Here is a 13,393-nt window from a genome sequence, read left to right on the forward strand (position 1 = left end):
GCTAGCAAGCTATGTCAAATACCAAGCCACTAGGAAGAGTAGGGGTTCCATTCTATGCTATTGTATTTTGCTCCATAGTAGAGTAGAGTAATCGTGAGTGGCGAATTATAGAGAAAAATAGAAAGGGTTAAGATTTTGTAGCAACCATATAGGTCATATGTTTCATGTAGCTCCATAGAGAGTACCTATTTCTTTGTACTTGCAAATTTTCCATACCAGAGAAAAGAGAGCCAAACAATATCCTCAATTTCTAGCTAAGTTTTCTCCCTTAAGTTTTTTGAAGATCAAATATTTATGTCTATCATAGATGGTGTGTGTATTTATCTATGTTTTCTATTTATCTCATTTCAACTAATTCAATTAATTGAGCTGAAAACTAGCTAACTAAAGAATTTGGAAACTAAGGAAAATTTAACAGTGAATATTTTAGTAATTTTATCAAATATATTTTGATGAACTAATCCAATGGAATATCCATGGTAGTTTATAAATAAACTTATGAGGAAGAGGGTTGTGGATTGGAAGGTGAATATGAACCTAAGAATTGAGCCATGAGAAGAGAAATTATAAGCAACCATAGGAAGTGTGTTTCCTTTGTGGATTCATAGCATCAAATTGGGGGTGGCCTCCATTGCAGAGAGACCAATGCATTAATGATCCTGTAGTTGGATGGAACATCCATAGTCAATATCCAATTGATGAATACTTCCACACAAATCAGTGTTCTTAACTATATAGTGAATTGCATTGAATTTAATATATAGTTGATTTTTTTAATCAAGCATATTTGTATTACTAGGAAATTGCATCATATACAAATTAAATGTTTCTATTGGTCTTCCATAAGGGAAACCAGACTAGTAGAATAACAAGAGAGTTTATGGCCTAATGTACTATCTAGAATTAAAAATAAAATTTACTTTGATAACACAACCTATATCTATCTACCTTCCTAATATCATTAATAGTAGCTAATAGACATCACAAAAAAAATAAAATGAAAGATCATCTATTTGGATGATGAGTCCACCTGGATTGTGTTTGGATGATCCTCCTCTTCATTAAAGTAGTAAATTCCAAATCAGTTATATTTCTTTTCATGGGAGAGAGCCTATCAAGGAAATTTTTGGTATATCTTTGCAGTTCATTTATGCATAATGAAATTTCCTGGTGAGTCTCTGAGTGCTCTACCAATAATTTCCCCATTATTATTTTTCGTTGCTAGTAAATGTTGATAGTTTTCATGTATCTAGTGTTTTTGGGACCTAGCCACCCACCTCATCTTCCATTTATTTATTAGTGATGAATCTATGTTCCAACTGTTCATTTTGTTTTGCCTCTTGAGTTTTTCCTTTGATGGTAGGTAGAACATAATGAACATAGATGGTTGTAGAGCATTCCGTAGCATGTTGAGCTCTATATCAATAGGAAATATAATTCTTTCTCCCTCCACTACAAACATTATGATGTCCTAGCCTAGACATGGCGAGGCAATCTATAGAGACTATAGGGAAGCCAAAAGAAGGGAAGCTCATAGTTAGAAAATTGAGGGAGTCAACTCCTCAAGGTGAGAAAAAAAGGTACCAGGAGAAAGGAATAGGGAAAAATGAAATGCTAGATGGAATGAAGGAGTGAAAAAACCATAAATAGGAGAATCCTAACTCATACAAGATGAATTTCTTTGCTAGCAAGAAGCAAAAGGATCCTTCCCATACCAACTAAGGAAGCTAAAACAGGAAATCAAAGGATCTTCCAAAATAGTAAAGAAAGAAAGAGTTGAGATGAAGTAAATAGAAACAACAACAAACGAAAAGTTTTCCGCCCTAATAAAAAAGGCTAAAGCTACTGAATTGAAACAAAAAGATAGAGGGGTAATTTGTATGAAAAGGAGAAATGAAAAGAGTGAGAATTTTCACCAAAGCATTGAAGATAAGATGCCACAATTCCTTTCAACAAGCAAACCTCATTGGATGAGTGCTCTACTGAATTGAAGAGAAACTGCTATAATTCCTTTCAACAAGAAAAACTCACTAGTTGAGTTCTTTGCTAAATTGAAAGCCCACCGTTGTAGTGTTTTCTTCTCAAAGATGTACGAAATGAACCCACTTAAGATTGTGGATGACAAATAATCTCAACAGTATAAATGGCTACTAAACATTGTAGATCTGCAACAACTGATAGAAACAAAACCTGCCAAAGTCCAGATCTATGCCACAATCATAGTTAAACAATAAAAAGAAAGAGTAATAATTCCAATCATCCAATGGAAGCCAGATATACAAAGAATAGTTTTATTATAACACATGTGAAGGGAACAAATAAATGTTACCAGTCCCTCTCTATGGGATGGGTTCTTGGCTATCCTCAAACGTCTTCATCTTGTGTAGAGTCTCTCTCCTCTATAATGTATAAACCCAACAAAAATATGGTGTGCGACAGTGAAAATAATCAGAGTTACAACAGTGAGTGCAACAATGAAAATAATCGAAAGTGAATAATGAATGGAAAACCCTTCTATTTATAAAAAAATATTGAGTTATCCTCAAATAATGAGCAATAATAAAATATTATTGATCCCATTCTTGGAATAACCACTTGGAATATTTTATTATATTTGTTTAGGAGGGAAAAGTATTTAAACTTTTATTTAGAAATAATAAATAAATAAATGATTTATTTATTATCTCAAGGAATTAGTTAAGGAATAATAAACAAATAAAATTTTATTTAATTATTCATAAGGGATTTAGTCAAATTTGACAAAGAATAATAATTAATTAGTGATTAATTAATTATTCTTAGAGAAAAATAAGATAATTATTTATTTATTTGTTTATTTTTCATGATTGGTTCAAATACGACAATGAATAATAATTTAACAATGGTTTAATTAATTATTCCTAGAGGAAAACCAAATAAATAGTGATTTATTTAATTATTCTTCATGGGTTTAACTATAAATTACTTAACAAATGTGGTTTATTAAGTAATTTCTCACAGTACAAGAAATTTTACTATGGTAAAATTGGATTTACATGGTGTATTTTGATCCATCTAGTAAATTAAGCTAGATAATCAATTTTTTGGTGATAATAGATTGCCCCCCAACATACGAGTGTTAGGAGCAAAACATATGACCGAAGTATGTTGTAAAAACACATTCACTAAACAATACAGGGGAGAGAGAGAGAGAGAGAGATCAATAAATCTGAATTGAAAGAGGATAGGGATAGAGGGGGTGAGACTAATGCAAGTCTCCTTTTATATTGTGGTACCAGACCTCAATGAGGCAGGGGAGGCATACCCATACCCGCCGAGATAACTTAGTACAAAAATAATGGTTCGCCTAGAAATATAAAACTGAGCAATGAAGTACATGATGAATGGTACATGACATGCTGGCATAATAGAGCCAGAAAATAATACAATGTGTCCCATATACATAATGCACCTGGAAAAAATATGAGCCAAGACTGAATACAATAATATCTAAGTACATGAGATACAAAGTCCCTTCCCTAAAAAATGGGTGGGAGGGAGGGTAGAACAACCAGAGAAGCCCTACTGAACAAGGAAGGGTTCTGCAAAACTGAACGAATCATCTAAAGGAGATGTGCATGCTATGAACACTGTGATCGGTAGGAACCAAACCCATCAACTCTACAGAATTGCATCTGAGGCTGTAGCATCATAGGAATGCATCTGGGCATGTGGGGGGCTACCTGAAGGGCCACCCCCTCATGAGGTCTGAAACATCTCACACATACCCAGGAATCACTGGTACAATCTGTTGCATCACTGGACCATCAAGTGTATGAATCATGAACATGAAACAACCAAGTCAAATGGAAATAATGAGTCCCTCTGCTCGATCCAAGGCACCAAACAAGAATGGGAGCTGGAACCAAGATACACCACCCTCTAGGTCGTTCTTATGGAATAAATGAGTTGATGTCGACAGAATAGGGCCCGCGATAGGTGAGGCAATGAGGATCCTCAACTAAGGCATGAGGGAAAATAGTAATGTGACTGATGGACTGACACCAAGGATAATGGGGAAAAGTGGGATTGAGGGATAATCATATGACTTCCCTTGTCAGAGCATAAAGTGCATGGTTGACCTGGCAACGACTGACTCAACTCCGAAGGGGATGGGGACAATATTACTAGAGGCCAAAATGGGCAACACAGGATGAACGATATGCAAATATGGATGGAATAATGTGACATGATATAATGGGACATGAAATAGACTCCAAGAATGCAAGGGTGACTCATCACGGATGCTCTGAACAAGGGTGACTCGATGACATTGCCACACAGACTAGACCTGGTGAATACCATCAAAACATGAGTAAATGATGGTTACTCATGGTGAAAATCGACACATGGTACGACAAGTATTAAGGTGGACCTCAAAGTACAAGTGTCTATTTATGAAGAAATTCGATTTTGAGAGGCGACAAAGGGACCCTTCTTGGAAAAATGACTTCCTGGTGAAGTGTCGAATCATCACAAAACTAAGGAAGACCCATTATAGAGCTCGATGAGAGATTTCCAATGGTGCTAAAATTTCGTCAAATGGAGCTACATTTGTCTGGTCGCAATGTGCTACAAAAAATCTATGGGTTTTCCTATAAAAGGGTGTTTTCTCTCCAATTTGAGAGGAGGAGAAGGCCCTAAATATTGTGGAGATCGTAGTGGACAAACCGACCATCATAATGGGGGTCTAAAAATTTCAGGCAAGTCGCCTTACTTGTCTAAAGATGTCTTAAATGCTTCTTGGAATGATGGTTCCTAGTGAATAATTAAGGGGAGAGGAAAATGAGAATGAACTACTAGAGGTGGTCTAGAATCATCCTCACCCACTAAGTCGAACATGGGGACTATGTGGACATAGAGTAGAATATTTGAAGATACAATATCAAGCATCTACAATATGTGATGTGCATATGGCTCGCCGGAGAGACAGATAGGACAAACTATCTAAGGAATGGGAGGATAATCGACCATACCTAGATTCAGTGGGATCTAGGCCAAGATTTAATTGAGAAGATGGCTAGGGGAAAACCATCATGCCCCCAAGCATGAGATACTTCCTGCAAGAATATGTGATGGAGGGGACTAATCTGGTATGCAAAGGTGGGAATGATTCCCCCTAGCAGGAGGAGTGTGTGGAGCACCATTCTGTTCTGAGTGCTCAAAAAAGGGATTCAAGCATCTCGGCCCAACTTGGCAAGGGGCCTATGTGCCGCCAATATGTTATGGGTGTACTGGATGTATTTAGGTGGTGGAATCCAAATACTTATATGATACATAATATGATTATGCATTTTATATGACAATGATGGTTCACCGTTTGTATTGTTTATGGTTGTCTTCTGTGGTATACATGTGATAAATTCCAATCTAGAATGTTATTTGCAATGGTATCTACATAGTTATTTTGGGCTCTAGGAACATGACTGAACGTAATGATTTCAAATTCATGTACTAATAGCTTAACTTGTAGATATTTTCTAAATAGGACTTGGTTATGCACATGATACACACCATTCAATTACATGACAAATAGCAAGGAATCTAAAAAAACATGAAGATCAAGGATGCGATGGGCGAGGGCGTCGACTAACAAACCTATCACTGTGTCATGTTTGGCCTAATTATTGGTGGCAGATCCAATGCACACGCCATTTGAAAGGAATAATGTATGCAAGGTGGTATAGATGGCCTAGGCTGCCGAGGCTATTCCGAGAGAAGCGACTCGCACTGTCAGCATGACCAATATACAGGGGATGATGGATCCATATGAAAGGTGCAAAAGACAATGAATGAGATGATGCAATCTACCTAGCTTCATGGCAGAAATAAAGACACACAAATCAATGGATGTGATATGAGCGAAATTTCTTGAGGTAGAGCGCATTGGGAGAATGAGGAAGGAAATGGCCTTCAAAATCCTCAGAAGAAATACCCCCTTGCTTAAGTGTCGGGGTAATCAGGGGTAGACATAGCTTCCATGATGTCCTCATCCAGCTGGGAGATGGGCGGACGGGAGGAAGACTGACTACATGATGTGACGGCGTTACCTGGTGCATCAACCTGAGAAATATGGTTCACATACGCATCATCTTGAATGTTAGACGATGAGATGATAGCTGGAGGATATACAGATGTCCAGATCTAGGATTCTGTCGAAAAAGGTTCGATAGAAGCGCGTACAGAAACCTCAGAAAGGTTTGCCTGCGAGGAACTCAAGGATGACGACAGGTAAAGGATATGGCCTCTGGTGTCCATCATCTCGCCATTGGGGGAGGGATCACAATGGTGGGACCAGAGTCCCCCTGTTCTGGTTGATTAGTGGTACTAGAATCCACGGGCAGAGGAGTAGATGATCCACTACGAGTGGCCTTGTATTCACGAAGCGCAGCAAGGAAATCATGAAATTCATTAAGATGAGGGCAACGATGGGAATAGTGACCATGATGATCACACAGGGAACAAGGGTGATTTGTGCGCAAAGTTTTGAGTTTCTTGGGTGGGCCCAACAAGTTAACATGGAATTCCAGGATATTTGACTCAGGGAACGCTTCATGAACCAAAGGTTTAATTTGAGGAAGTTTAAGACAATTGTTGGTGGCGTGCCCAACAACTTTACACAAAGCGCACAGGGGTGTCAAATTTGCAACCTTAGGGGCTGGAGGAGCTTGGGGAGCCTTGTCCTTAGGTTCTTTCCTCTTATATTTTCCCCCCTGTCTGGATGCTTTCGCAATAGGAGCTAGTTCCTGTTGAGGTTGTAATGGAACTGGAGCAATGGTAGGGGATGTAGGGACTGGTTGGATCGAGGTCAAAGCATGATATGGTCTAAGCTAACCAGGTGGAGTGTTTGCTAAGGGATCGATGTACCATACTAGGATCCCCAAAGTCATGTTAGGAAGGACTAGCGAAGCCATGACAGGCACAAAAAATATTCCTGGAGGGGGAAATAAGAAAGGTATCTCACCTACAAGGTAATGTCCCAACAAAGCAGCTCCTAGATGGTTGAGACCTGGAGGAACAGTTCCCGGTAGGAACATAGGAGAGTCACTCACTAATGGATGAGGTCCTGGGTGGGTGGATCCATATGGCTCAACTGAGATGGTAACAATAGGGTGCTGAGGAGCTGGCTGTTGATGAGAGGTATTGACCTCGTCATAATCAATCATGAGGATCTAGTAGTCACTAGGACCAGGAGGTTGGGGAGATGGACTGCTTGACCTAGCTGAGGTTGAGCAACAAAAACTCCTTGCTGAGGGAAAGGATTTGTGAGCATTGTCGGTTGAGATGGCGCGGGATTTTGAGGCGATTATTGACCTCTAGAAGCTGATTGAGCTTCCCAAATTTGGTGCATCTGGGGTAAGAGAGGACACTCATGTGTATAATGGCCATGTACACCACAACATGCACAAGGCTTGTTCGTACGAATAGCCTTGTTCTGCTTGGACTAGCTTCCCTGTTGCTAGTTGTTGGTGTTAGGCTGGTTCCCCTAGGGTTCACTAGGTTGATTACCTTGATTACCCTGGTTACCTTGTTACCCTTCCCCTTATTCTTTTTCTTTGAATTTTGGGGATTATTCACACTCTACTGCGCAAACACCTAGACCTGAGGGGGTGGTGGATGTTGGGGCTGAGGATGCATGAGAGGCTGCAACGCTAATGCTTGAGGGGCTGGAGCGCTAGGCTGTGCATAAGGAGGAGCAACAATTTGGTAGACAGGTTGGGGTCCTGAAAACATGTTGCTAGCAGGAGGGGCATGAGTGTTAGAGGAACTGGTGCCCCCTTGCAGATAGCCATAACTTTGTTGAGTATATGGAAAAGGGTGTGAAAGGGTTCCAACAATACCATCGACAACATGAGATGCCCCTAGTGCATTGGCACTTCCAGGACGAGGGAGGTCTGGAATGACGGTATAGACATAACTTGATTGTGCATAAATCAAATCATATCTCAGAGCGGTTTGGAGAGCTTCTTCCTTGGTCTGAGGAAAATGGGACGCGACATATTTTCCAATGGGTGCTAAAAGGCTCCTAAGAAACCAATCTAGATAGACACGGTCTTCAAAAGGCGAGGCACAACATGTGCTCCTCCTTTGATGCCACTCTTGAACATGGTCGAAAAGGTGAGTGGCGGAGGACTAACGGAATGAGGTCAATAGCTCTGTACCAGTGTTGTACTAGAGAGGTAACTGGAAATATGAAAGGAACTCTTTATAAAGCATCACAAAAATGGATTGAGAAGTGGAGGGTTGGTATACATACCATTTTGCAGCGTCTCGAGTGACTATGCGTTGGAATAGCTGCAGACGAATGGATTCGTTGGTAAAGGAGTTGGACGAACACCACATGTGGAAGGATTGAACATGGTTGGTAGGATCCTCTCCAGCATTACCCTTAAACTTTGGGATGTCTATGGGAAGCTTAGTCAGCATAGAAGGCCAACTAGCATTGTGGTGTATGGGGTCATTTATCAACTGGTTAAAATCTGGTATACATAACCCAACCATAAAGGGGAGCAGGGGGGCTGATGAAATGGTTCCTGAGACTGTTTCACTTGATGTGACCACCGGGATAGAACCAGAGCTAACACCAGGTTGGGTTCCTACACCAGCTGTGGGTCCAGACATGGTGACGATATGTAGTGAAGGAGGCTTAGAATCAGATGAGGAATCAGGTGAACCAGTAGAAGAGTCGGTGTGGGGACTCAGAGGGCTATGAACTTGAACTCGACGGGGAGGGGTAATATGCCCAAGAAGAAACTGGGGGTGAAAGCCTAATAGTCTCCACGACAAATGCCTTAGTGGCGCAATGGTGGTAAGACACACATGACATGTAAATGGTGAAGGAAGAACAACAATATGCCTTTGTCTCGATGAGGGGAGATAAATTTATTATGTTAAGCTTTGGCTTGGTGGTGTAAACCAAGCACCCTTCACTTAAGGTGTGCTTGTGTGTGAAAGTGTATTTATTGATTAAGCCAAGATCGTGTTTGTAAAAAAGAAAAAAGCGTGCTGAAAATAAATTTGAATTAATAACAGAAAATGAACAAAAAAACAATTAACTAAACCCCACCCAAACTAGGTTTTGAAACACTCTGTTAGTTAGTGGCTAAATCGATGGAAAATACACTGAAACGGTCGAGAGATCTAAATTTTGGTGTGACTGGGATCAAGTGACACTAAGCTACTAGAAAGTGGTGCAGCAACAAAAAAACATAGAAGAAGATCGCTGCAAAAAGATAGGGAGATGGGTGTAACACCTAGGGAAACCGATGGGACCCTAAGGCAAATGACCAAACACGTTTAAATGTGAAACTATGGATGGTAAAAACCTATCTTAATAGATCTAAAAGAAAAGGGTACAGATCTAGAAAATGTGGCTGAAAGCGCCGCAGAAACTCAGACTACTCACTCAGCTAAACTCCTTCTAGAAAGGTGGAAGCGTACTAGAAACCCTAGGGGAGGCTAAATTCGAATTCGATGAGTAAATAAGAGTGGATCAAGTCCTAAGCGAGATGAGACAGAGGTCAGACAACCAAGCAGACAGTTCTCTGCAAAACCCAGAAATCACAGGTACTGACCTGTTTTCCAGTAGAGATCACACTCTTCGGGCCAATAAGTGCACTTTGGCCTCCAGATTACACTTTTTGGGCCAAAAAGTGTGATTTCTTCTCTATGGATCCTAGTTGACAAATCTCGGAAAAAAGTGTCACCTTTGTCGCGGCTGGTTCCTGTGACCTATGGAAACGACCAAAAAGCTTGCGGAAGTCAGAAATTTAATAGATATAGGGTTAAAAAACTAGGAAACATTAAGAGAATTGAAAAAATAAGAAACCCTAAGCTGAAAACCAAAGGTCACCCAGGTTTCTAGATCTGAAGTATAAACCTAGTGGAGTCACCAATTTTGTGATTGGCAACAATCAGAAAATCCCTAGTGGAGTCGCCAATTTTGTTGTAGTGTTTTCTTCTCAAAGATGTACGAAAATAACCCACTTAAGATTGTGGATGACAAATAATCTCAACAATATAAATGTCTACTAAACATTGTAGATCTACAACAACTGACAGAAACAAAGCCTGCCAATGTCCGGATCTATGCCACAATCATAGTTAAACAACAAAAAGAAAGAGTAATAACTCCAATAATCCAATGGAAACCAGATATACAAAGAATAATTTTATTATAACGCCTGTGAAGTGAACAAATATATGTTACTAGTCCCCCTCTATGGGATGGGTTCTTGGCTATCCTCAAATGTCTTCAACTTGTGTAGAGTCTCTCTCCTCTATAATGTATAAACCCAACAAAAATATGGTGTGCGACAATGAAAATAATCAGAGTTACAACAATGAGTGCAACAATGAAAATAATCAAAAGTGAATAATGAATGGAAAACCCTTTTATTTATAACAAAATATTGAGTTATCCTCGAATAATGAGCAACAATAAAATATTATTTATCTCATTCTTGGAATAACCACTTGGAATATTTTATTATATTTTTTAGGAGGGACAAAGTATTTAAATTTTTATTTAGAAATAAGAAATAAATAAATGATTTATTTATTATCTCAAGGAATTAGTTAAGGAAAAATAAACAAATAAGGATATATTTAATTATTGCTAAGGGATTTAGTCAAATTTGACAAAGAATAATAATTAGTTAGTGATTATTCATTATTCTTAGAGAAAAATAAGATAATGAATGATTTATCTGTTTATTTTTCATGATTGGGTCAAATATGACAAGGAATAATAATTTAACAATGGTTTAATTAATTATTCCTAGAATAAAACCAAATAAATAGCGATTTATTTAATTATTCTTCATGGGTTTAACTATAAATTACTTAACAAAGGCAGTTTATTAAGTAATTTCTCACAGTGAAAGCAATTTTACTATGGTAAAATTGACCTTACATGGTTTATTTCGATCTATCTAGTAAATTAGGCTAGATGATCAATTTTTTGGTGATAACACCCACAAATAATTGAACCAACAAGAGGAATAATTCCAAAGGAGCTCAATCCCTACCTTCCTTGAAATAAACTCATGTGTAGAGAGAAAAATAATAATGAAAAACTAGAGGGAGTAAATAATATCACTAGAGCCTAACTAGTTGCTAAAATAAACTCTCATAAAATTAAATGACCAAAATCCAAGTGGAATATGAACATGTTTCCTTCTCTAGATGCATCCTCCATCCATACTATTGCTTTGAGATGCCATGAAATGTTATGTAAAACTTGACTCAGTGAAAGAGTCAAAGTTACTTGGTATACAATGGTGGTTTTGGGCACATGGTTTTGGTTTCCCATGGTTTTTTACCCATGGATTGCATGTTATGAAGCCTTTAAAAGGCTTGGGAATAATACATTGTAAAATACCAAGGGGGGTGAACGATGAAGGTTCACTTGGCCACTTGGCTAGGTTTTGGCAAAGGAACTAATAGAATTTTGTTAGCTGGCTTTTTCCCAAACATTGTGTGCAATGTGTTTATGTTTTATGAAATATTGTTGGTTTTTTAATTTCTCTCTCAATAAATCAATAAATCTATATCTTTGTGATAATTTTAACATGGAGGTGTAGTCTCATCACAACTTGCGTAGAGTATCAAATCTTCTCCACCACCTTGCGTTAAACCCAACTTGTCACACTTTGTAGCCACCCATGACCTTAATATCATTCATTCACTAGGCAAAGGTTTTCTTCAGAGTCTTTCCTCCCCATGCATCCTATTTGCATTGATACCATTCATTTCTCATGATATTCATCTACGTGGGGAATTTAATTTATAATCATTATGATTATGTCATGGTTGAATTAATTTATAGTTTGTTGTTATTTATGCTTGTGTTAACTAACATTTATGATTTATAGCTTCATGAATACTACAATGGTTACATTTATATTGCATAATTTTGTAGTGTTATGCCTACTTAAAAATGAGTTTAGTTCCTTAGTGAATTAGTGTGGATAAGAGTACTCAAATTTATCAAATACACATAGGGTATTGTGCATGCTATAGGATGATATCGTATCTATTTACAACATTAGGGATGTATCACCAGAAGTTAGCTATATATGAAGAAATTGCAATTATGAGACAAGTGTTTGATGAAATTTCTCCATGAGAATAATGAGGGAAAATAGTGTTTGAAATTTTCAAATGTTGAATTGAGTACATTAGTTATCCAATTGGAAGGTTGTTATAGTATTTTGGTATCTTATGGAGGAATAAATGAAGAAGTGCCAAAATTTTGGAGTTAAGACTATGAAAAATATGTAAAAATGCAATAAGTTAATTGTTTTACAAAATTTCCATGAGAAGAAAGAACTCTATAGAGCCATAACTTCTTGTTTAGAAGCCCAATTTGGGTATGGGTGTAGTTATTGGAAAACCAATTTATGGGGGAATAATTTTGATGGCTTAAACCATGGATAATTGCTTTAGAATTCTTTAAGACTTGAGAAGAAAATACATTTCGCCTTGATTTCATAAAACTGATGAAGTGTATAGACATTGGCATTTGAAAGAAAAAGATACAGAAATAGAATTGAGATGTATCTAATAACGTATTGGCATGTATACTTCTTATAGAGTCAGAGCTTTTTGTTGGGAAAAGTATCCAATACGGAATGACCCTATCCCACTCTAAGGGTGATAGTACCTCAGCAACAATCAAAGCAAAGCTATTCGAGATTACTTCTTTATGAGATGTAAGAGAGAGGAGAAAGAGATCCACTAACCGTTATCTTCCGCTAATGGTTGATCCAATCTTCCCTCTTTGCTGCTTGCTCCCAGCTCCTTGCTCTTTCACTGGCCCAGCTACACCAAGATCCTGCAAAATAACAAGAGAGGGAAACTACAAGAAGCATACATTCATAATTGATTCAAGGATTAGAATAAATCAAATATACAAGTATCAATACGCCACAGAGACACATGCATATAGAAGAACCTCAAATGCTTTATTAATGGAAGAAGTAAAGTTCTGAGAGTGTTACAACCATAAGAGGCCCAATCCAGCAACACCTCCCAGCAGAAAGAAATCTCCTCTTCACCTCCTTCAAAGCAATCACCCAATAGTTCTATACTCAAACCAACAACACTTCCTTACATTCACAAGATTCCCGCCCCCCTAGACCTCATGAGAGAGCTCTATATATAGGAGTTTTGGAGAAAGGATGAGTCAGCTTGAGCTTGGCATGGAGGTGACTAGTGTCCTCTCCCACTTCAGTTATTCTTCAGTTCTTGAGTCCACTTGGAGTTTCTTGCTTCCACTTGGAGATCTAGATCCTCTTACTCATCACAAGGCGAATTCCCTGATCCAAGTGTCATTTTGGAAGCTTCCTGG

This window comes from Pinus tabuliformis, chromosome 8 (genome assembly GCF_031772625.1).
Source record: "Pinus tabuliformis cultivar Carrire ecotype Pingquan chromosome 8, CPIR1, whole genome shotgun sequence".
In the NCBI taxonomy this organism is placed as follows: Eukaryota; Viridiplantae; Streptophyta; class Pinopsida; order Pinales; family Pinaceae; genus Pinus; species Pinus tabuliformis.